Here is a 26,985-nt window from a genome sequence, read left to right as displayed (position 1 = left end):
ACATCAGCAGAAGTAGGATGTCGATTTCAGAGACAGGTAGGGGAACACTAGAGCCACAGGTCACATGACATTACACTAGGACAGCCCACACACCCTGCCAATAAGGTGTACATGTAATGACTCACCTCACATACATTGAGAGGATGCAGACATGTCCTTGTTACGCCACTCCGTGTCCCATGCATACATACGCACCTCACATTCGATACCACATGTGGCCTGGTGTGCGTAACAGTGTGCCATGTCCATCTACACACAGACACATGTTGGTTGCTGCAACAGCTGATGCCTTTGAGGGAACACCAACATCAAGCTAATGGGAACACACCACACATACATGACATAGACACATCGTGCACCATGGGTAGTCACATGTCTGGTGTGGTAACCCCTGTAGCGGGCATCAGGGGACACTTGCGTGTGTTGTTGACTGTGCCATGCCAGTGACGCTCATCCCAAGTGTGCAGTACGACATGCACACATGTCAAAGGAGTTAAGGGCATGCCTGGCACATATTGCACCGTCACACATAACATCTGTACACATCTCATCATACATCTATAGCCTTCTCGACTCAGGAGTAATGTGCCACATCACAGCCTTTCACACCTGTGCCCCACACATGTAGTACTGCCCAGACAATGCCTTGATGTCCATCCATGGACAAGTATGTCAGCTCTATTCCTTCCTGTGTGCTGCCTGTCACCACTGTGATGTGTGAAAGGCACCGTACATTCACTCAGAGGGCCTGTGTACGTTCCCTATCACTATGGGAGTGCTGCCGTATGCGTACCCATAGTGATAGTGAGCGTACGCATGCGTGTACGGTCCGTATCACTATGGGTACGCATACGCGAGCACACCCATAGTGAGAGTGAGCGTACAGGCGTGTGTACGGTCCGTATCACTATGGGTGTGCTCGCGTATGCGTACCCATAGTGATAGTGAGCGTACAGGCGTGTGTACGGTCCGTATCACTATGGGTGTGCTCGCGTATGCGTACCCATAGTGATAGTGAGCGTACAGGCATGTCCAGGGTACGAACACATGATGTGTTCGTACCCTGGACATCGGTGTGTGTGTAAGTCCCCTGTCATGTGGGTCGGTGCATATGTGGAGTGTAGCACCCGGGCTGCATGAAGGATGGATATACCCTGCCCATCTGATGTGAGCAGGGAGCAGTGCTGTGTGTCTGACGTGCAGAGCCAGCCCCACACCTGTGAGCCCCCCCCCGTCTAGTGGCACATGTGCAGAGTGAGGTTTGTCGCTGCATTTGGCAATGGCAGGTGAATGTCCTGTGCCTGTGTGTGTCTGTGTACTCTGCTGAGGTAGCGTCAGTGGCCTGTGGCATGTGACTGCTTAGAGGTGCTGCACATAATCCTGGTGTAGCTTGTGATGCACAGTGTGAGCCTGGATCATTGATTGTGTCGTTGCCCTCATTCCACCTGTGTACTTTCAATGGCACGTACTGCTTTTGCCCTTCCCCAGAGGATCATGTCCCTATGACAAAGGTGTAATGCGTTGGATGCATACTATGCCTTGTTGTAAACAGCAAATTTGTTCTAATATGTGTCTCTGTGACATGTGCCAGGTGTATTGATGTAGTGTCACTTGTTCATCCTCACAGGTAGGCGTCTCTGCCAAGAAGCAGATCTGGATGAACGCCGTCAGTGCCGTGAGGAGGACGGAGGGTCGCAAGCGGCACCTGGCCCAGGTGAGAAAACGCTGGCAGGATATCCGGTGCTGGACGCGGAGGATCGCACGGGTCCTGCTGGGGGACTCACCTGAGACCCATAAGAACCGCGGGCGCCGTCGTCTGACTCACATCCACAAGCGTGTGCTGGCGGTGGTCTTTCCAGACTTGGACAGGCGCTTACAGGAGAAGCAGCAGCAGGAAGGGGGTAGGTACATGTGTGTTTGTTGTGTGTCACCAGCATTTGTAAGTGCACAGTTGCATGGATACACTGGCAGGGTTTAAAGGTGCTGTGCAGATCCTGTTACCCACAGTATAGCGGTGCTCTCCTGCCTCCCTTCCCCTCCTTGCAATGTGTTCCCTGGTCTGTGTGTAGTCACTCCTTCACAAGGTTATCGAGGCTGGCACTTTATCCACGTGAACAATGCCTGTAGCATCATGTGTGGGGGTGGTGTGTAACAGGTTTTGGGACCTTGCCTGTGCCCTTTCCAGTTCAGTACTTGTGGGTTCCATGTCAGTTGGCACTGATGCTGAGTCCAGACATGGGAGTTAGTCTCTCAAGTGTCATGCCTTACAGCACGCATGTCCTATGTTGTGCCAGTGGTGACATCTTGGCTGGCACATCGAGTGGAACTGAGGCGGAGGAGAGTGAGGCCGAGGACCTGTCCAGTACCACCACAGAATATGAAGCTGACGGGTCCGAGGATGAGCTCTCCGAGTGGGCGGAGGCTGCACCAGCAGCTGACAGCGGTACAACATCTCTCCCCGCCCCCTCCATTGCCATCAGCCGCCTCCCACTTGCTCGTGTCCCTTCCCAGCGTGCCCAGTCACCACATGTCTCCTACCTGCCAGGCACCGCACCCCCTGCCCCTGTCTCCACTGCTGCCGCCAATGCCGAGTCTGTGGACATCCAGCGGCAGTTGCAGGTTGGTCAGGCTGCGATGCTTAATGTCCTCCATGGCCACAGCCAAGTGCTGAACAACATGGAGGCATACTTGGAGGGCATTTTCTCATCGCAGGCTGACCAACGCAACTTGCTGAGGTCCATTGACTCGACACTGACTGCAGCAGTGGGTCTCCTGCAGCGCTTCGTCCAACCCCCTACCCCTGACCCATCCACACTTCCCACTCCCATGCCTGTCCCACGTACACCCAGACGTCAGCATGCACCCACCACAACAGACACAGGCACCACACCAGCAGGGAAGGTCAAACGCACACCTCCTGGCACGCACACACAGGGTGAAGTAGGCACACCCACTGGGTCGGGGGGCAAATGTAAGACACGCAGCCAGAGTGGGAGTCCGCATTCCACCAAATCCACTCCCTCCAAATCCCCTCCCCTCAGCTCTCCTGGCCACATATCCAGCAAAGACTCCTTCATGGCCGCTCTGTCCCTGAGCCCCACAGTGACACCACCCCGCAAGCGGTCAAGGGAGTCCCCGGTCAGGGTGGTTGAGTCCCCCCCCTGTCCACACCCTCCCCCAGTGGCGCTGCGACCATCCCTCTGACCCCCCCCTCCTTGGGGCCTGTGGTTCCTTCGGGTGCAGGGAAGTCGCTGGAGGACCTTGCTAAGGTGTGCAGCGCCATCCTGGCCTCCGCCTTTGGCCCTGCCCCACCCCCTGTGGTGGAGTCCTCCGTCCCTGCACCCACAGCGCCTACCCTTCGCCCTCATGTCCCTGCGTTGCCTGGTCCTTCCCCCCCACATGATGCCCCCCCCCTCTGGAAGACGAAGGAGTCTGACTGTGCAGGCAAGCTAGGGGACACGCGTCCCACTGTGTCCCCCACCTGGATTTGAACTTTGGATTGCCCTATGGGCATTGTACATTTTGAACTTTCAAGGGACATACAGATTTTTGGATGCTGAATAAAGCAATTTCTTTTTCCTTAGTACACTACTGTCTGTCTGGTATTGCTGTTGGTGGACCTGCTCCATTATTTTGGGTGGTGATAATGTGTTGGGTGTGTGGGAATTGTAGTCTTGTGCTGGTCATAGGGTGGATCCTGATATCTGTGTGCCATCACAAGCTGTTGGCTACATAACTTTGTTCATGTAAGCAGTTACTGCATGGTGACATCGTCCCAAGGTGTGTTCCTTCCTCTGTGTAACCTGACATCTTCCCTGCAGGGTCTTTCCAATATGTGGGGCTGAGCTGTGTCTACATTGGCTGGGTGTGTGACAGACTCGTTAGACTTGGGCCATGCATGCTGAGCGATGTCTCCACCTGCATCATTCGTGGCGTCCTTGGTGGTCACTGTACTTGTGTATGTAGACTGTTGTCATGACTTCATGTGGACATGATTTCTTTTCGGCGCTATGCATGTGTATACTCCCAGCCTCGCACACATGTGGTACATGTACTGCAGGATCTTTGTGCACCTGACTGACATTTGTGGGCATTGGATCTGTGGGTACTCCACCCTTTTCTTTGCAGGGGCACTGCTGTGAGTGTTAGCACCCACCCCTCCTGTGTCTGGGCACTGCTGGGAGGACTCTGCACACACCCCTCTTGTGTCTGGGCACTGCTGGGAGTGTTAGGCACCCACCCCTCCTGTGTCTGGGCACTGCTGGGAGGACTCTGCACACACCCCTCTTATGACTGGGCACTGCTGGGAGACCTCTGCACACACCCCTCCTGTGTCTGGGCACTGCTGGGAGTGTTAGGCACCCACCCCTCCTGTGTCTGGGCACTGCTGGGAGGACTCTGCATATACCCCTCTTATGACTCGGCACTGCTGGGAGGACTCTGCACCCACCCCTCCTGTGTCTGGGCACTGCTGGGAGGACTCTGCACACACCCCTCCTGTGTCTGGGCACTGCTGGGTGTGTTAGGCACCCACCCCTCCTGTGTCTGGGCACTGCTGGGAGGACTCTGCACACACCCCTCCTGTGTCTGGGCACTGCTGTGAGTGTTAGGCACCCACCCCTCCTGTGTCTGGGCACTGCTGGGAGGACTCTGCACATGCCCCTCCTGTGTCTGGGCACTGCTGGGAGGACTCTGCACACACCCCTCCTGTGTCTGGGCACTGCTGGAAGTGTTAGGCACCCACCCCTCCTGTGTCTGGGCACTGCTGGGAGGACTCTGCACACACCCCTCCTGTGTCTGGGCACTGCTGGGAGGACTCTGCACACACCCCTCCTGTGTCTGGGCACTGCTGTGAGTGTTAGGCACCCACCCCTCCTGTGTCTGGGCACTGCTGGGAGGACTCTGCACACACCCCTCCTGTGTCTGGGCACTGCTGGGAGTGTTAGGCACCCACCCCTCCTGTGTCTGGGCACTGCTGGGAGGACTCTGCACCCACCCCTCCTGTGTCTGGGCACTGCTGGGAGTGTTAGGCACCCACCCCTCCTGTGTCTGGGCACTGCTGGGAGGACTCTGCACACAACCCTCCTGTGTCTGGGCACTGCTGGGAGGACTCTGCACACACCCCTCCTGTGTCTGGGCACTGTTGGGAGGACTCTGCACACACCCCTCTTATGACTGGGCACTGCTGGGAGGACTCTGCACCCAACCCTCCTATTTCAGGATATGTACGCTTAGAACATACACGGGTGGGGGTATGCTCCATGCATACGCGGGTGAGGGTACGGGTCGTACATACACGGTTGGGGTGGAGGTACGCTCCATGCATGCGCGGGTGAGGGTACGGGTCGTACATACACGGTTGGGGTGGGGGTACGCTCCATGTCTACGCGAGTGAGGGTACGGGTCGTACATACAGGGTTGGGGTGGGGGTACGCTCCATGCATACGGGGTGGGGGTACGGTCCGTACGTACACTGTTGGCATGGGTGGTACGCTCCATGCATACGCGGGTGAGGGTACGGGTCGTACATACACGGTTGGGGTGGGGGTACGCTCCAAGCATACGGGGTGTGGATACGGTCCGTACGTACACTGTTGGCATGGGGGTACGCTCCATGCATACGCGGGTGAGGGTACGGGTCGTACATACACGGTTGGGGTGGGGGTACGCTCCATGCATACGGGGTGGGGGTACAGTTCGTACGTACACTGTTGGCATGGGGGGTACGCTCCATACGTACGCGGGTGAGGGTGCGGGTCATACATACAGGGTTGGGGTGGGGGTACGCTCCATGCATACGCGGGTGAGGGTACGGATCGTACATACACGGTTGGGGTGGAGGTACGCTCCATGCATATGCGGGTGAGGGTACGGGTCGTACATACACGGTTGGGGTGGAGGTACGCTCCATGCATACGCGGGTGAGGGTACGGGTCGTACATACACGGTTGGGGTGGAGGTACGCTCCATGCATACGAGGGTGTGGGTACGGGTCGTACATACACAGTTGGGGTGGGGGTACGCTCCATGCATACGTGGGGAGGGTACGGGTCGTACATACACGGTTGTGGTGGGGGTATGCTCCATGCATACGGGGTGGGGGTACGGTCCGTACGTACACTGTTGGCATGGGTGGTACGCTCCATGCATACACGGGTGAGGGTACGGGTCATACATACACGGTTGGGGTGGGGGTACGCTCCATGCATACGGGGTGGGGGTACGGTCCATACGTACACTGTTGGCATGGGGGTACGCTCCATATGTACGCGGGTGAGGGTACGGGTCGTACATACAGGGTTGGGGTGGGGGTACGCTCCATGCATACGCGGGTGAGGGTACAGGTCGTACATACACGGTTGGGGTGGAGGTACGCTCCATGCATATGCGGGTGAGGTTACGGGTCGTACATACACGGTTGGGGTGGGGGTACGCTCCATGCATACGGGGTGGGGGTACGGTCCGTACATACACGGTTGGGGTGGGGGTACGCTCCATGCATACGGGGTGGGGGTACGGTCCGTACATATCTGTACCCACGCTGTGGAATGCTTGTGCGAGCCGTACCCAGGCCTTTGCCATGTGGGTACAGCCGTCCCGCCATTGTTGGGGTGACGTAGGTGTGGGCGTGGTACGACTCGTACCCACGCTCTTAAGGCGTGGGTACGGGACGTACCTGTATTGTTGTGTTGCCGGTTCGCGTCGTCAACCACTTCCGTTGTGGCGGACGCTGGCTTTGCTGGACACGCCCCCACCCCCTCGTAGTGACCAGGGCCTGGGGTCAGGTATGTCCAGGGCATGTGTGCTGTGTGACTTTGGTGGGGGTTTTGTGGCCTGCCCCTGCTCCTGCCCCCCCCTTTCCCCCCTCCCTTTGTTGTTCTGACCTTCTGCGGCGTCTGCGTCGTAACCTGTAGAGGAGGTCGACTGCTATGAGGGCCGGGATGACACGTAGGTTCGGGTCCATGTCTGTCCATCGCGTGCAGGTACTCCTTGTTCGCGTCGTCCTGATTTCCCGGCAGTTTTTGGCTGCCGGAAAATATTCTCCGTGCGGGATGACGTCGGTGCGAATCGTACTTCCTGGTTTGTGAATGGCACGCTGCGTGCGTCCCGACGTCACATCGGCGCTTTCCCGGATCACATTTGTATGTATATTTTCGTCAGTCGGTGTTTTGTACGATTCGTACAGAAATAGTATTTCCGTGCGAATCGTACTTCCATGTTTGTATCTTGTTACGACCGGGTACGCGTCGGACGGGGAATATGCTCCGTCCGACGGTTCGTACCCGGTTTTTACAGGATCGTAATTGGCATCATAATAATTTGGTAAAATCTTTATTATGAAGAAAAGATATTATGTAAATGTAAGTAACATGTTTTATTACATATAAAAACAATAAATGATAAAATAATAATTTTACTTTATTGCAGCAATAAAATAATTTAAATAATTATGGAACAAAAGCAAATTATACATAATTCAGTACATGAATTCATTTTTCAACATATTTGTAAATTAATGTTTAAAACAACATCATGTACATTTAGAATTTTTTTTATACATTTGTAAATATAACATTTTATTTGAAAATATTGTGAATAATTGTTTTGCTCTAATATTTTTTCATACTATCACATATATTGCTAATATTTTAGGATTTATTTTTTTAATATTTCTAATGTAATTGAGAGAAGTAAACATTATTTTATTCTTTTTACAATCATACAATACATTTAAATTACTAATATTAATATATTAAATATTATTATTAATAAATATTATATATGTTTTACATTGTAATTTTTGGACAATGTATATTTTTATAATAACATAAAAAATGTAGTACAGTTTGAAATATATTTTTTCAACATATTTTGCCTTTTGTGTAATTATAATAATTATTATTATATGTGTTATAATATTTAATATTATAATTTTGCAAAGTTTTAAAGCAATGCAATACATGTTTTAAACATATTATTTTTAGTTATTAAATTCAATACAATAACAATTATAATATGTGAAAACAAATGTTTATTAATTAAAATGTATTAGTTTGCTATGCTTAGAGCTGCCATATTTGTTTGGGTCTTCTATTTTGTAACCTCACGCTGTTGTTTTGGGTCATTTGGAAGGAAAGAAGCTCGCGGTTGGAAGCTGCTTTACGTCGAGCAAGGTAAGATTTAAGGGCCTTATTATCAAGGACGGCGTTAAAATTATCAATTCACACCGGAACATGGGCTTCTATGGGAATTTACAAGGGCATATTATCAAGCCCATTATCGACGCTTTAGCGGCAGTTTCCTGCCGCTAAAGCAGCGAAAATTTGAACGACGTCCTTGATAATATGGCCCTTATTTCTTTACTTTAACCATATTTTACAGTTATTTTGAAGGTAGTTAGAGTGTATTTAGAGTGTTTCAAGATTTGTTACTGATGATATGATGTTTTATACGCGATAGTTAGGTATAGACTGTTTATCACGATTTACATAATAGAGGCCTAGTCAGAAAGGTACAAATTAAAGTGTTTAATGTGATAGTACAATGTTAGTAGTAATGTTATAAAGTGAATTTTGTGTTGTTTTGTGTGGGTGGAAATGTTTCTAGGTTTATTTCCTAGGTTTTAATTTAAAGAAGTTTTGGCTGACAGAAGATTGTGGTTTTTTTTGTTATGGAAGTGTATATCCATTTTACAAGCTTTATTTTATACACTTACATAATTTTTTGGTTTTCCTGGAGCGTTTCTTTTAAAATTATTTTCGGGTTTTTGATGTTTCCAGATTGTGGATTTATCGATAAAGGATTACAATTTTACTACAGCTGTATTTCCATTTTTGGGGGGAAACATTTTTTATTCAAACTTCTCTGGATTATTTTACAAGATGTGACATTTTGAATCAACAACATCAAACACGGTAAGTTAAAGAAAATTATTAAATTGTGGGAGATAATTAATGTTATGTTTCATTGTTGTTGTGTTTTATTTTCTCACATATATAATTAATGTGTGTAAAGATATATTTTGTTTGTTTGTTTAGAGGTTTTTGGTTTTAGTTGCGTAAAAGATTTTTTAATTCGGAGTTCTTGATAGCTTTGTTCTTTTTGCAGTGATCTTTTTGTAGTGATGTTATTAGTTTGTGAAGTGTTGGTCTGACTGTTCCTGTGGTTTGTTGGAAAGCATTATGCCATCCTTCAACAGCATTATTAGTTTTAGCTTGTTGGTTAAGTGTGCTAGTATATACGTTCCACCAGGGAATTTGAAATTTGGGTTGTCGCCTATGGCCAGATCTATGTAATCTGCCAACCCAAGTGTCCTTGAAGTAGTCCAAGAGTGGACTTAATTGTTGCTCATGTTGTTGATAAAAAGGGCTTTCTAGCAGTAAATTGCAATGTTCAGCAACATCTGTTACAGGTACATAGGCTAATGCAATTAGTTTTTTTAATTTCAAATTGAAAAGTTGTGTTAGTTGCATAGTCTATACTGAGGGTAGATTTTTGGAGGTGCCTCCATAAGCATTGATTAAAATGGTAATAACACCATTGAAATAGAGGTATGTGGGTATGTTTTGAGTACAGCATTTATCATAGATTGTTCAAAATCTATAATAATATTTGTGGGAAATAATCATTGGTCTCCTGTTTAATTTTATTTAGGATTTCTATATAGGTTGCATTGTGTTTGTTAGGCAGCAAGGCGTAAATAAAGGGAATGCTGCAATTGTGATATATTCCATGGATAGTATAGATTTGGAAGAATTGTTTGGGACATATTGAGAAAGTACCATCCATCATCCATACTTTAGATTTCTGAAGTTTTACTAAATTGAGTGCTGTACCAAACATTAGTATTCTCTTTTCATTACCTTTACTATCATAGAGAATAAATGGTTCCTTATTGTAAGTAATAGACAGTTCTGGGGTAAATATTATTTAATCAAAAGTTTTAGTACTTAGTGTGGGAGTTGTTGTTGCCCTTTTTGTACGTGCTAGGGTCCTTTTTAATGAAGCAATGGATGGCATTTGTCCAGTTGCTTCTTTGGGGATGGTAGGCAGCTGTTCTTTTAGAAATGTACTTGTTGGTCTTTGAGAGCTTGTGCTACCTCTTTAATAGTTTCTAGTGCACCCATAATCTCTGTAACCTTAGGAGGGTGATTATGTTCTCTGGTGTATAGTACAGTTGCTTCACTGGTAGTAGCACGCCCATAACATTTATTGGAATAATATTTCGAACATTTCCAATTTACTTTAAGCTCAGTTTGTTTCTTCTGGGTGTACACATATCCGGTATAACACAATAAAATTTTTCCTTTTTTTGATGTAATGAATTGTACACCTTCTGTCATTGTGATGTTGAAAAATCTACAATAAATGCGTATAAGAAATATTAAAATTATTGTTATAGATAATCTTTAAAAATAAAATATTTTTAAGAATATACTTACAAAGTTCATATTTAGTTGCTTGAAAATGATGTTTTCTTTTCTTCTATGTTAAATATTCTTAAGCCTTTTTTTACTATGGGGGTGGAAAAGTAGATATTACTATTTGACACACAGCATTTTAAAATGGGGTGAATTGAGGTTTTTTGGTATGGTTTTTGGGTTTGGCTGGGTGTTTTACAGGTTTACTTAATGCATTTTGAACAATACTTACTTTAGTGGGTAGATTGTTTTAAGGGTATCCTCTGTAATTTTGTTGTTGTGCTTCAGTCGTCTGTAGGGGAACTATAAAATAGAATAAAGAGATAAATTATTTATTTGAGGATGCAAGTGTAGTTTTATAGAACATTTCTTTAAGTGTTATTTAGTATATTTTATTTTACTTACTTTCAGTAGATTTATAGATGTTTTGGCTTGATCTTGAATTTGGTAGAAAACCAGCAGAGTTTCGCCTTCTTTGCATGCACAACGTGGCATGTTGTGCATGCACATGTGACTCCCCACCCCCCCAACATCCTGGGGGCCCGCAACGGGCCCCCAACTTGAAGATCCGCCTGCCGTTGCCGCCATGGAAAGGCTGCCGCCTGCCTGCATCCTGATATGGATGGTGGTGTCTAGAAGACACCGCCACCATATTAAACCATTTTCCGCCCGTTCGGCTTGTCGACTGGGCGGAAAAGCCGTGGACGATCTTCCTGTCCGCTGCGGTCCCCTGCCATACTAATATGGCAGGGGGGAAATGGTTGTCAGGCGGGGAAGGATGTAGGGCGGATTGCCACCGAAATGGGGGCAGTAGCGATCCGCCCTACATCCTAATGGGCCCCATAGTGTATGTATTTAAATTATGTTAGATATGTTTTTTAAACGATAATAATGTGTACGATATTTTTGATGTCGATATTTTTGAAGACCGATATTATGGTTTCGATATTGTTGTTTTTTAAATAAGTATGTAGTGTCGATATTATTGTAATCGATAATTTTGTGCTGATATAAAAATGTATGTCGATATTGTCTGTCGATATTATGTCAGTGATTCCACGTGGGGAGGGTGGGGTGTTTAAATAATTTTAAAAAACATACCTTTCCCGGGTCCCACGTCTTCACTGCGAATGGTAACTAGGGGTGGGCAGTACATTTCGCTCCACTGGCAGAATTCACAGTGCTTTGCTTGGAATCAGGAGTTCGCCAAAAGCCCGCAGGAAGAGCGGAGTTTACTGACGGCCTCACCCCTAGTCTCAGCAATCCCCTTGTGGGGGACTTACTTGTGGCAACAATAGGGGTTCTTAGCCTCCAACTGCTCTCAGCAGCCTGGGGGACTCATCCCCCAGCCAGTAGTGCACCAGAAGGCCCCTTCGCAGAGTGGTTGAGAGAGGGTGGGGCCTCCGACGAGGTCTCAGTAATCCCGCTGTGGGAGACTTACTTTTGGCAACAATATGATTTCTTGGCCACAAACTACTCTTAGCAGCCAAATTCATCCCCCAACCGGAGGTGCGCCAGGAGGCCCCTTTGCATAGTGGTTGAGAAAGGCAATGGGGCCTCTGACAAGGTCTCAGCAATCCCGCTATGGGGAACTTACCTGTGCCAACAATAGGGGTTCTTGCCCCCAATGACCTTCAGCAGCTAAAGGGACTTCATCACCCAACCAGTAGTGTGCCAGGAGGCCCCTTTGCAAAGTGGTTAAGAAAGGGCATGGGGCCTCAGACGAGGTTTCAGCAATTCTCAGCAAACTCGTTTCTGACCTTTATTTTGCCTTTTGGATAGTTTCTGACCTATATTCTGCCTCTTTCTGCTCGTTTCTGACCTTTATTCACTCACTTTCTGCTTGTATGTCACCTTTTTTGCCTCTTTCTGCTCGTTCCTCACTTTTATCATAACTCTTTTTGCTTGTTTTTGACCTCTATTCTGCCTCTTTCTGCTTGCCTCTCAGCTTTATCTTGCCTCTTTCTGCACGTTGCTGACCTTTATTTTGCCCACTTCTGACCTTTTATTTTGCCTCTTTCTGCTCCTTTCTCACCTTTATCTCGCCTCTTTCTGCTCATTGCTGACCTTTATTCTGCCTCTTTCTGGTCGTTTCTAACCTTTATTCTGCCTCTTTCTGTTCATTTCTGACCTCTGATTTGCCATTTTGCCTCTTTTAACTCTCTCCTGCCTTCTATGTTGCCTCTTTCGGCTTGTTTCTGATTTTTGTCTTGTCTATTTCTGCTAGTTTCTGACCTTTACTCTGCCTCTTTCAGCTTGTTTCTCATCTTTATTTTGCCTCTTTCTACTAATTTCTGACTTGTATTCCCGCTTTCTGCTTGTTGCTCACCTTTTTGCCTCTTTTTGCTTGTTTCTCACCTTTATTTTGCCCCTTGCTGTTGGATTCTACCCTCTATTATGCATCATTCTGCTCATCTTTGAGATTTATTCTACTTTTTTCTGCACCCTTCTGACCTTTATTCTGCCTATTTCTGCTTGTTTCCGACCTTTATTCTGCCTCACTCTGCTTATTTCTAACCTTTATTTTGCCTCTTGCTACTCGTTTCTGACCTCTATTCTGCATCTTTCTGCTAGTTTCTGAATCTTAATTGTTATTAATTTGATTTCATTGGTTAATTATTTATTTTTATAATAGTTTCTGGATATTTTTTGTTTTTGTTGTAAAGCTAATTTTTGTAAATATTATTTTATCTTTGTTTATTGTGTATATATAGATTTAAATTTAATCTTTTTGGTAGTTTATGTATTTTTCAAAGTTATTATAATGGTTCTAATAACTATGTAATATTTATATTTTTGTCAACTAATTTTTGAACTTTACATAAAAAGTGATTCAAGTGGATATTTTTGTCCTCGATATTTTTTGCAGCAATATTTTTGTATCACAATACTTTTGACCTTGATCTTATGCATGGAAGCGCACATTCATGCAAACAGATGTCTTCTGGAAAGAGCTCATGTTTTAAAAACAGTTTATATTTAGTATGCATCAAAGTGCCAGGAGCAGTCCATTGAAGACTTGGAATAATTCCAAAATCTGGTATGTCACTGGTGGGTGCCTGTGCTACAAAACGAACGATGATGTTTTAACAGGCTACAGTACTGCTGCGCCAAGTGGGAGGTCGGCTGAAGCAAGGAAGCATTTAAGACAGTCTTCCTTTTCCTTATGTCCACCAGGGAGACAGTGGGAGAAAGAGAACACAGGCGTAAAACTGTTATGATCCCCTAAGCTCTCATAGTTTCATGTTTTACCATTTATATGTTCTCTTTTAGACGGCAGCAAGCTAGCCTCAACGTTTTTATCCCAACATGGACCTTAAAGAAGCGTTCACATGTGAGCAGCTGTTTCAATGCGTGTTCAATGAACTGGCAGAGGACGTGGCTATGCAGCCGTTAAATATGAGTAGGAAGGGATTAGGAAACCCCTTACTAAAGAAAATACATTACTGGGAGGAAGCAACGAGTCCCCTAGGATGCGTCGAATGTGGAAAAAAGTCTGCACTTCAAGTAAAACTTGAAGATTTGCTTGACTTTAGAAAAACTATTTTACCCTCCAAAAGTGTTTCGGCTGCAAAGACAAATTTATATATTTGGGCTCTCCAAGAACAGAAACGCTGCCGGCCAGTGAATACTTGTAAGGAAGCATACTTTTAAGTATCTCACAAAACGCACAGAGCAATGTGCAGTCAGACCAGAGCCTGGAGGCACAGGGCAGCAGCGTCCTGCCCGAGGACCCTTAGGACACGCGCGCGCCCTGCAGAACATCAGGAGACGCCAGTTGCAGTGAAATGGAACGAGTGGGACTTTCTGTTTTTTTGCAGTTTTATATAGCGCGAACTTGACCCGAATCCAATCAGGTATCAGAGCGCTTTACATATCACTAGTTACGTTATATTAGGGCACACATTCATTCTTTGTTAGGCACGGGGAGATTAAGTGATTTGCCCAGAATCACAGGATGTTCAGCGTCGTTACCGAGACTCAAACACAGTTCCCCCGGTCCGAGGTCGAGCGCCCTAGCCGTTAGGCCAACTCCTCTCCAAGTCCTTTTCCAGGTTTCTGGAAATGCAAACATGGAGTTTTTCCTACAGGCAGCACGCCCATACGAATTCCGAACCTCTGTCTCCACAATTCATTATTTTGTCACAGACTGCTACTTATAAGAAGCAGAATAAAAGTGCTGCAGTACTACAAACCATTAATCAGTAAAGGTGGAATATAAATGTACCTATTCAAGTAATCAACCTAATCAATGATCAAGAAGATGAATTTCAGTTGTTTGGACAAACTGGTGACTTGAAGATTTTAGAACAATAATATTCTACAGACTAACGCCTCCATGTATTCATTGTTAGTGCTAGGTGAACACAACAGTCAATTGTATTGGTGCCACATTGTTTTGCTCTCTTATATATGTGATAATTGATTATCATATCAATGTCGCTATCAAAGCTTTTCACAACGATTTTAACCGAGTTCATTTTTGGATGAAGTATGATTGCTGATTTGATTAAGATAGTATGAATGGATTCTTTTATTACTTCTGATATCATTAATAAAAACATATTTTGTACTTCTTTGATAAAACCAATATCTGTTGGTTCTTTCTTTAAATTTAAATGATACTGTAATGTGACTGTATTATTCGTGTGGCCTTAAGTCTTTACAATGATTTAGTGCTACATTAAAGCCACAGAAGGCAGCTGCCTCATAGCTTCACATCAAAGCTTCATAAGTGGGTGCAACAAATGTATTTATTTAATAGTTTTAAAGAGAGCATATTGCCCAAGGGTATCCTGGCCCTAGCAAACTGATACACTCTATACAGGTACTTGCATACTCAATTGCTCCATGCAGAGCATATGTACAAAAATTAGTTTTAGAAGGGGTGGGTGGAGCTCGACGAGTTTTCCTCAGCAGAATTCCGCAGAGTCGGGGCCGGACTGGGAACCAAAACCGGTCCTGGCGAAGTGCTCGGACGCCCTCCCCCCCGCCAAGCTCTTTGCCAGGGCTGGCTTTCAGCCGATTTTGTTACAGGGACGATTTTGCAGCTATGCTGCAAAAACGGCCCACAGGGGCCCAAAACCAGCCCCCATCTGTGCGGCGTACCGGGGGATTGCCCGTTGCCCGCTACGGCCAGTCCGGCCCTGCGCAGAGTTACCAAAAAACTCAGCAAAATTCTGCGGAGTAAGTTCCGCGTCGCAGAGACATAGAAAATAATTTTCTTCATGAGTTGTAATAACTATATCAGCCACTAGGTGGCCGGAAAATACCACAAATAGACATACCTGCGTTTAGGAGAGAGTAGAGGCAACATTTAAAGCATAACATGTTGGTCAGCAATCACCATCACACACACTCCTTTATAACCCATCAACCTGAGCCGTGACAGCGTCATTATTTCCTCTGCACAACATTTCCTGGACTTGGAGTTGGCTTGCGCAACTAGCACTAGCCTGTGCCTGCCTGTTTGCACCACATCACGCCAGTCAGGAGAGCGATTATTTACAGCGGCAGAGCAACTTACCACTATCAGCCAGCCCAGGATCCTCATCAGTGCAGCTCTTGGAGAAGACACTTGTTTACACAAGGATGTGGCAGCCGCCAGGGGCGTAACATAGGCCCCCGCAGCTCCCGCGTGTGGGGGGGCCCCAGGTACCCTTACTCTGGAGGGGACCCCCATCCACTTTTGAAGACTTCTCGCAAAGGCCAAATGAAGTAGACAACACGGCAGCTGCTGCCTGGCTAAAAACTGCTGCACAGGATGGGATATCTATCCCAGCACAGTGGAACACGTAACAAACTTGCAAAGTAACAAACTTGCAAAATCAATCACTGTTGGCAGAGAAGGCCCTCAGTAAATCACGCCTCCAAGTCTCTTTATGTCATTGAGGAAGGAAACACCTGCAGAGGCCAGGGTGAGAGAGGGGAAAGACAACACAGGGAAGTAGAAATGCAAACGAGAACAAAACACTTACAAGGCACACTGGAGAGAGGGAGAAAGAGACAGAGAGCACTGCGAGAATTAGTGTGGGGTAATAAAGAACTGGTTACAGAGAAAGGTGGAGACGTGAGAGGATGAGAAAAAGGCAGATGAGAGGGGAGACAGGTGTAAGACAGAAAAAGGCGAGACAGATGACAGAGAATTAGAGTAGATAGGTGAAAAAGAAGCAGGCAGGTGAAAAAGGAACAGAGTAGAGAGACAGAGAAGAGACAGGTGTGTGAGTGATAGGTGAAACACCATTGAGTGCGTTAGAGGGGAGGCCAGTTAAAAAGGTACAAAAGAGACTGTGAGAAGAAAAGAAATAGCTGAGAGAGAGACAGCGACTGAGTGAGATGGGGGTTGGTGAAGAGACAGCCAGGTTATAAAGGACAACTGAGGATAACAGGGTGAAGGAGACAGATGTGAGAGAGATAGCAGACAAATGAGAGACAGTTAAAGATAGAAGAGGAGAGAAGTGATAGAGCTAGAACAGTGAGAAAGAAAGACAGTTGAGAAAGAGAGAGACAGCTGTTGGGGTAAAGATTAGTTGAATACAGCTGAGAGATATAGGAGATATTTATGTGAGAGAGGTGATAATTACAGAGGCATATTGGAAAGAGACAGATTAAGGGACACGCAGGGGGGCATGGGAGGGGGAGAAGGGCTGTGCGGGGAAGACAGGTGAGCGAGTTGGAGTGGGTGATTAAGAGAGAGAAGTGAAAAAAGAACTGCAGTGTAGAAGAGACAACCCGAGATAGGGAGGTAAAAGGCATTTGAGATAGATGAAAAGAGGTGAGAGACAACTCAGAGAGGTAAAAATGGTGGCAGGTGAGAAGGTTATAAAGAGACAGCTAAGAAAGCAATAGACTAGAGAGAGCATAGGCGGTCACAAAAGAGAGTCATGGGAACGAGACATACAGGTTAGAGAGAGAGGTGAGAAAGGGACAAGCTAAAAGAAGTGATTGAGCAACAGACAGGTGAGAATGGGGCAGCAGAGAGAGAGAAAGAGAGGAGAAGTGATGGTGGACATGATGAAGAGACAGGTGACAAAGAGACAGTGGAGAGAGAGCGAGGTAAATCAAGAGACAAATGCAGATGAAAAAGAACTGAGGGAAAGGCAGAGAGAATGGGGAGATAGGAGAGAGCATGGTGATACAGAGCCAGGTTAGAAAGAGAGCAGAGAGGGTGGGGGGAAATAGCTAGGAGATGAAGGGACATGCATGATATAAAGAGACAGGTATGGAGAAGAGGTAGAAAAGAGGTAATTAAACAATTATGTGAGTGAGGGATAGCTGAGCAAGAGTGGGGAGAAGGGTGAAAGGTAATAAAGAGACATATATGTAATCAAGAAAAAACTTATAGGGGAAGGTAGCAGTGATGATAAAGAGACACTAGAATGAGAGGGAGAGGTAGGAGAGGAAAACAGGCAACACAGAGATGAGTAATATGGAAGGGGGAAAAGACAGACAACCCAGTAGATAAGAGATGACAAAAAAGCATGGAAGAAAGGACAGAGGAGAGGAGTGTGTTAAAAGATAGAGAAAGGGAGGGGAGAATCATAGGACAAGGAAGATCTGAAGGAGAGAGTATAAAAGAGGCCACATGAGGTAGAATATATATTAGTAGGAGAAGACACAGATGGGTAAAATAGCTATGGGAAGAGTAAACTTGCAGAGATGTAGAACACAACGGATAAAAGTGAGCATGTCCTATTACAAATATAGATTAACATTCTGGTGTTCTATTATGGAAAATGTGTATGTATGTAGAGTGTTGGCCACTGTACAAAGAACAACATCACCCGGTAGAACTGTAACTCATCCTTAGCTATACATTTTCTTGAAATGGCCGGTTTTTAACAGTTTCTCAGTTGCCTAGTTATCCAAAAGCAATATGTAACATTAGGAAACCACAAAGATGGCAAAGAAGGCTCCACTGGAATGACTTTTACGGTATCTCAGAGATAGTTCTCATTGGAGCTGAATATCTCAAATGTCTTCAGGGGCATTATCTTCTAATGACTTTCTAAGGCACAAAATGCCTTTTTATTAAATAGCTCTACGGGCCAGACATAGTATCCTTAATTCTATGGAGCACAACATATTGTGATTTTTTTCACTCCGTAAATCAATTACATAGCTTGGTCTTGAGCCATCTGGAACATATAAATCTGTCCAGCAGTTATCTTGACATGAAAGACATTGTCATGGTGCATACAAAATAAAATGATAACCCTCATAAATGCACCCCTTTTCACTGAGCCCAAGAATTGAAGAAGATTTCTGGCTAGCCTGGACTAAACCTTTCACGTCTGTCCTAATTTTGGGAACTAAAGAGAGTTGATGAACAGTATAGACTCTCAGGTTCTTAACGGTAGAGCTAATTCATGATTCTTCAGTAAGGAACTCCGGCAAAGAAAACAGAGACTAAGATAGAATAGCCACTCCATTATGTGAAATTACATTTTTTAACCCACTGAAAGTTGGTTTACTTACTCTCATCCCCACAAGAAGCTGTTAATTTCTCTCCCGCTATTGTCAGACATGAGGGGATAGAATACAACAACCCTCAAGTAGCGGCAGCACCAAGCCTCATGATGATGGCAGTCTAATTTCTGCCTTTCAAGATTGCGTCTTCGAACTTGCCACTACAAATGGTTCTGGAGTGAAATGGTAATCAGCAGTAGTGTTGACCAGCTGTAGACTAGCGAGAGATGTCAAGGAAAACAGAAGCTTGGATTGACGCACTGCTAGTTGAAATTCTGATCTGAAAATGCCTAGTAATAAAGGTATCTGTCTGACCCGGACTGAATATAGTAGGCAAGTAAGAAAGTTGCACAGTGGCACTGAAAAGGCAAAGAGAACCATTTGGAACTGAAAGACTGTAGTAAATCTTGAAGAGTGAGAGAGTACATGCTAAGGGGTAGGCAAGTAGAAGAATGTGAAGCAGTGGTGACCAGGAAAATGCATAGATGAGCTGGCGAAGTTCCGTACTGCAACGAAATGCTGTGGAACACTGACAGTTGGAGCTAAACTCCTTTTTAAGTGATCACTTAAAGGCATTTGCTGTATTCTGTTTACTGACATGTGCAAGACAACAGCTAATTCTGTGCTTGGTTTTGTTGCTGATGAAGGCTCTTGGACGAAGGCAACTATTCCATGAATGAATGTTACCACTTAGAGGCCACAATCTCTGTGAGCCGTTAAGAATGTAGGCACAGAGCTTGGCAACTACCTTCCTCCAGATGAAACCTTATTTGGGTGTCATAATTTGTGCTGAACGTTCAGTCCAGTTGGAAGTCCAGCGATATGTCCTTTAAAGAACAATGGATAAACTGCAGAACCTTGTGCTAAGCAAAACGTGAATACATGCTTCTGGATCATTTCATGTACCACTCCCTCAGACACTTGATCAATTCCGGCAAATAAGCACTTAGTCTAAAATTGTCAGTCATCCATGGGCAGACCTTCTTTTTTGAAGGTGGGATGTCATAACAGCTTTTTAATCTATTGTGAGACCACACCCTCTTGCCATAGCAGGGGCAGATACCACAACATGCTGCTGGGCAGGGACCCAACTGTGCCTCACCCAGTGAGATAGGGAGAAAAAAAGTTGAATTCCTGACTAGATAATATTGATATTTTGTGCTGGATTATAATGATCTTGTGTTGAAAGGCAAGAATGCCAGTTGGTCATAAAACGCTGTGAAAGCAATGCCATCAGGAAGAGGCCTGATGGATGAGTAAGCTAACTGAACCCCCTAGCAGCACGATGTGATCCCATCCATTATTGTAGTATTATAATACATATGTTTGCCTTTTCCAGTTCCTAATGAAGCTGCAGGTGCTTCCTACAGCAAGCTCTGTCTTCCTCAAACTCTCTCTTCCTACATCCTTCTTTCTGCTGTTCTATACATCTCCCTTTGGTTATAAATGGACAAACTAAACCTGGGTTTAGACTTATGCCTATCTGATAGACTGACTGCCTCAGACAGAGGCACCAACATCTTCAAACACATGTTTATGGTTTAAGAAAAAGCCTCAAGGTTTCTGCCTACCATGTCCCCAAATCCTGAAACAAAAGCATGGAGCTTGTCAGTGCTCAGTGCTCAGTGCTTTTTGTGTTTGCACTACGTAAGCCCTCTGATTGATTGATTTTCATTCTTGTCTACAGTTGTTTGCATTCCGACTCTGCCATTTCCTCACTTAAATAAAAGATCATTTTAGATCTTCTGATTTACTCTCTGCCAGCACAAGCATTGCATACACCAAGAACAAAAGTAATTTGTCTAAGATGCCTCTCTTTCTTGTATCAGTAACATACCTACTCCCCAGGTTAGCACCCAGTCTGGTTGATGTCATTTAGTGTGTGCAGCCTATAGGCCTTTTTTTACTTGAGGTACAACACTTTTTCAATCCACAGCCTGAAGATTTGTGTAATCTGGGAATAGTTCTCCTGAAAGTTTCTATAAACTGTGCGGTTCTGAAAGTCCTGCAAAGCTGAAAGGTGAGGGACATAGATTGCATGTAGGTGAGCAGGGCCCCTTCATCGCACTTTGCAGGGGGGCCCCTAAGGTTTTGTTACGCCACTGGCAGCCGCATTGCAACAAATATCACGAGCATCAGGTAGGCCCTTTCTCACCGCTGGGTCTGGGGGGAGGAATGGGATTGCTCTGTTGCTGCCTCATTCCACTGTTCTAGTAAGGGGTCTAATGCCGTACAATGGGCCGCAGCCTGCAAGGACTCAGCTCCAGCTTCCCGCCAGATCCCTGGGCTGCTCTAAGGCTCAGCTAGTCACACTACTCATGTCTGCAGCACTTGGCCCGCTCCAGGACACCTGACTCTCTCGGCACTGCATCCCATTTCTCCAGCCAGTTCATTTGGGCCATCCCTGGCCTCGCGCAAAACAAGGCGTGTCTACAAACGAGGTTGACAGCCATTTCAAATCTATACTTGGAGCCGGGCACTGGTGAACTCCGCTCCGCAGTCAGTCGGAGGAGTTTTTTTGAAGCACTCTGTGCTCTAAGTGGAGTGTGGAGTGCGGAGTGCCAAAAACTATGTGAACTCAAGTGGCGAAGCGGAGTTCACCGCACACCCTTAGTTTTGAGAGCCCTGTAAAAGTTTGAGATATTCGGCTTTAGGCATTACTTGAGCGGCAGTCTGTTTCATGTTTGAGCTGTAACCACAGAAAAAGCCCATCCTCCCAATATTGCTCTCTGGTATTTAGACACTGTGATCAGACAGGCAGAGGTCGAATGAAGCAGGCTAGAGGAATCTATTTTTTAAACATATCAGATGAATACAAATACCATGCTACTGGGTAAAGGGCCTTATGAACCATACAAAGGGCCTAGAATTGGCAAGTGATATGAACAGGGAGCCAGTGTAACTGACCAAGTAAAGGCGAGACGCTGTCAAACTTACTCCTCCAAAAAATTAACCCTGCTGCAGCATTCTGTAACCTCTTTATAAGGAAATCTGGAGGCCTAACATAGTTCAGTCTACTAAAAATCAAGGCTTGCACTAATAAGTGTTTGAGGAGTAAAAGGAAGGATCTCATATATTTGTTTTATTAGCAGAAAGTATGTAGATATTATGTTTTTTTAATCTAATTCTCAAATTAGAGTTTACCATCAAATAGCAAGCCCAGATTGTGGGCAGTGGATGCTGGTTCCAGCCGTTCTCCTGAAAATTGGGGCCACCACATAGAGCACCAGATCAAAGGATTACCAAGTATCAAAACCTCAGTTTTATCTGAATTTAGACAGAGAGAATTGGTATTCATCTGGATGGCTACCTTGATCCAACAGCCTTTAAACTTTTCCTGAAGATGAAAAATAATGCCCTCCATGTGGATGATTATTTGGGCATTATCCGCATAGCCATAAAATTGATAGCCAAAAATGGACAACCAAATCTGCCAGAGGAGCAACACATGTATTAATACAAAGAGTGGGACTGACAGCAGACGCCTGAGGAACACCACAGGCAATAGCTTTAAAATCTTGAAAGTTGCCATCTGGGCTTCCTGATTTCAATTTTACAGAACGGATTCAAACCACAGGAGTGGCTTGTCTCTCAGGCCAATAGCAAATAACTTTATAATTGGCAAATAGCTTAGATAGTGGTGTTCTTACAAGTTCAGAAGAATCACGCAAATTGTAAACTATCATTTTACCAGATGTAATGAAAATTCTCACACGAGATCTGACAGTAGGATAAATCTATAACTATAAGGGTTCCTACATGCTTTCTTTTAACTACGAGATGTGTATTTTGTTATTGGGCTCTGTGCTATACAATTCTGGTTGTTACTTCATCTTCATATTCATGTTACCCTGTGCTTTCTTGCTACATCAACAAATTCCATACTTATGGACGCCAGTTGATCAAAGAGAGATAGCGCTTGCATGCAGAGGTCTGCCTCTAGCTGGTTATCTGACCTAGTAATTATTGACTCCAAGTGGGAATTGTGGTCGAATCACATGAAGTGAGAAAGGGGGTGCTAATTTCAGACATGGTCTGTGCGACAGTTTTGGGTAAACTGGTGTCTTGAGTAGGTGAAGGGGTCACTGGAACTTTGAATAGATGTGCTCTTTTTGGCTGAAAATGTAGTAGAAATTGTTACAATCTCTGATGTAACTACAAACCACACCACCATGCAATAACACAACACAAAGCAAAAGAATCAGTGCCATGCTTGATTCTGAGAAGTTGTTAATCTTCATGGCTTTTTAATATTTTGGACTTTAATTTTATAAAATAAATAGAGATCATTTGCACATGTCCTAAGGTGAGGCTCCAGGTCAGTGATTTGTGTTTCAGCGGGATCCCAGGGTTGTATTACAATTTGTGATGCCAATAGAGTCCTTGACCTTCAAATATCAGCAACATTCAGAAGGCCTTGACATGGTCACATTTGGAGTGAAATGTCTGCTCTCTATATACACTAACCCTGGCATCACACTACCTATGGCTTTAGCAAGTATATTCGTTGACTGCTCTAAAGACTGCAGTTTTGTTGTTCTTCAATTTAGGTGAAACCTGGATCAAATGAAATTTTTGCCATTTCAAAGCATAGAGAGATAGGGAGGAGACGTTATCACTTAATTTTTTTAATGTTTTGGCCTCATTGCTGGTGATAATTCATGGGTAGATTCAGCTTCCCATACAGAAGTGAGGATAAGCCAGGATAAAATATTGAGAATCCCTACATTTCTACCTACATTTACTTCTGTCAACCTCATTCCCAGTGCCAGTATCTTTGCTCATTGCTAGTCTCTGCTCTCTTGTTTGGGTGGGAGGTACTTGAGGGTTTCCTTTAAAAATCCAAATTGGTCATGGGCAGCCTGTGGGGTCAAAGCTCCTGATTTAACACCATAATGGTCTGCTGCCTATATACAGCACATTTCCTTCTTATTTAAAAAATAACATTACGTTTTCACATGCTCCACAGGAGAGACTTCTTTCTGGGGTAATCAGATGAGGTCTACACTCCCATTGACGACCTTCAGGGACTGTTCAGATATGGGTTGTAACCTGGGAGCCTCGAGTTTTAACCTCTGAAAGGACACCTCAGATTTTCGTATCTCGGAGGCAAAGGAAATTTAGGTTCATTAATCTGGGTTGCAGTAAAACTAGTTACTTACGGGGCTAACAGAGAAAAAAACTGTGGTATGTAATACTATATGCAATAAAGTTTTTTATCAACTAACTGAACTATAAGAAGCCTTTATATTTAAATTTTGATGAGACAAAAAGAAGCCTGCAAAATAAATTGCATTCAAACTGGGAAACCTGTGTTGGCTGGATCCTCAGTCCACAAACATATTTTGGATTTTTAGATCTCTTTGACCAACCTATTTTTAGACTCTGGAAAATTACAAAGCCTCACTCCTCACAAAAGGTATTTTAAAAGTTCAACATCTGTGCTAATTATGAAGGTGATTCATTTTGTTAAAAGGAGAATGCTTTCCAAAGCAACCTTCACTTCTCTACTGATAAAAATTGCAATTTTTTCCTTGGCCAGTCAGGTGTCAACTGAGAAAGAATCATGGGGTCTGATATCTCAACTGTGTAGTCAATGACGTTGGGTTGCAGTGCATCGGTGACATCACCACAGCACGCTCAGGCTAACCTTTTGTGAAATATGTTTTTCCCGAAATGGCCCACCCCTGATTTTGTGGACATTAGGAATAGTATTTTGGCTTCAATAAATAAAAGATTGATTAATGAACTTTTGTGGAATTATATAGCCCTTTCGGATATCAGACAATGTTTCAGTTGATTCATGCTACACAGAATCAAATGAATGTTTATGACACAGCTACCTCCTTCCTTGTGAAGTTTGTCTTAATCTTGGGCAATTATAAATCTGGATAGATTTTGCCACTTACTTTAAATTGTTTGAAACGTTAAGGCTTTCTATGTCGGCCGCCTTAGCCGATATTCCAGGTCTACGATTAAGAAAGCCAATTCCACGTTTTCTACTGAGCTGTGCAACTGGCCTTATTTATGGGAGCATTCAATTCATAAAAGTTCAATTTTTACTCTTAAACAGATTTACACGTGTAATATAACCACATGAAGTACTATTACACAAGTGCAAATGTGACATGATGGGCTTGAAATCAAGACTTATGCGATGGTGTAATACTGCAGGAGAAGATTTTCAAACTTTTTTGTCAGTCATGTTCCGGGTGTTTATAATTAACCCTGGGCGTAGTTCACGTAGTCGCGCTTCGCGAAGCTTCGCGAAGATGTCATTGCACTACGCGACCTTCGCGAAGCTTCGCGAGCTTGCGTAGTTGCTTGTGGCAACCTGTTCGCGATGGCCTTTTCTTGTTCGCGAGCGCGGTAAGCATGTTCGGGGAACTGTTTGCATGCTCAGGGGATATATCTCACGATCTTACCCATGCGGTCGCCAATGGGCGCGGCCATCTTGTTTTTCTATAGTCCCGCCCGCTCGCGATGCCTTATTTCCTGTTCCGGGTCGCGGATAGCGTGTTCGCGATGTGCATTGACGTGTTCGGGAGCGCATTTTACTTGTTCGCGATAAATAGTACATGTTCGCGAGAAATATCACGCGAACTTACCCACGCGGTCGCGAATGGGCGCGGCCATCTTGTTTTTCACTCTATGCCATGTTTCTGGGCCTACTTTTGTATCCTCCCTTTATCATAGCAATCCTTTGTCTTTAAAGCCTTTTTCCTGACATTTTTTAGTTATTATCTATCTCTCTGTTTGCCTCAGTTTATATTTTGCATTTTATTTCTACTTTTACTGTGTTTTTGTTACTTTTATAAAGTTCTTTCTATCTTCTTCCCCCTAACTTTTTTTCCCCTTCGGACTTTTCTTTTCCGCCTCCCACCCACCCCAGAACCATGGCCAAGGGCACACCAAGTCCCAAGGGCAAGGGACCTGCAGGCGCAGAGAAGCGCCTCCTGCCTTGCGGCAGAATGCGTCCTGCAGGGGTGCAGGCCCGGCAACTGTTTGGGGAGGAGGAGGTGGCGGCTCTTGTTTTCTTCATCCAGCACCTCCTCCCCTTGACCTTGGCAGCAGGCGGCAGGCCCGGCTCCGGGTACGCTACCCAGGAGCGGCACCGTCGGTGGGCGAAGGTGCGCCGGGCCGTGTTCCGGTGCACTGGGATCCGGCGCACCCACAACCAGCTAGCTCACCGGTGGTCCGACATCCTGGACCGGGAGCAGGACCTGTTGGACCTGCTAGGTGTCGAGGTCATCGGGCTTGGTGAGTAACTGATTGTGTATATTAAATTAGATGAACAACAAGATTACTGTGCGTGCCAAGCGTTGCTGGTAAATTACGTTCCAAAAAGCAAAATGTTCTTTGATTTAAGGACCCAGGTGCACGGTGGTACTCTTACTTGTTTGCAACGTAGTTTGCGCTAGCTTGTGCTGATGCTGATTATGTAAGAGTTTACTTTACAGAACTGAAGTTAGGTAATGCGATTTGCTAGAGAGACTCTAGTCCTTCCATTGTCCTACTGTGAAATAGTGGTGGATGGATATTGGATACTAGGTTTAGTTTGTTAGTAGTAGTTACTAATTGTTTTATGTGGTCTGCGTGACGCATCCTCTGTCACTGAGTGCTGCTTACCCCAGTCCTCCGTCGAACCTTTTGTACTTTGTTTAGTGAGTGGTAGGCTTAGCATGGTCAGTCAGTAGCAGAACTAGATCAGCATTATGCAACCAACCCACAATTTGTTGTATGTATGCACTAATGTATGCAACTATGCATGTGTCCTCCATCTCATCTATGCATTTGATGGCTGAAAAAAATTGAAGTGCAGACTTAGTGAACAATTGGCCCGTCTGGAATAGGTGGTGTAGGTCAGGTGGTACTTACTAGGCTTTGTTAGTATTTGGAATCAGAATGATCAAGGAACACTGGAGTGTTCATAAATAAGTAGACGATCCGTAAATGCACTAGGAAGCAGCCAGTAGTCGATCCATCTGATTAGATAGGTCAATTTTCTTGCACTTGTTGTTTCCTAAAATGTTCTTTGACTTATTGTTTTTCCAAATGATTTATTATTTTTCTCACAGCACTCCTTAATGTTGGT

This window comes from Triturus cristatus, chromosome 3_2, assembly GCF_964204655.1.
Source record: "Triturus cristatus chromosome 3_2, aTriCri1.1, whole genome shotgun sequence".
Classification (NCBI taxonomy): domain Eukaryota; kingdom Metazoa; phylum Chordata; class Amphibia; order Caudata; family Salamandridae; genus Triturus; species Triturus cristatus.
Note: the sequence above shows the minus strand (reverse complement) of the source record.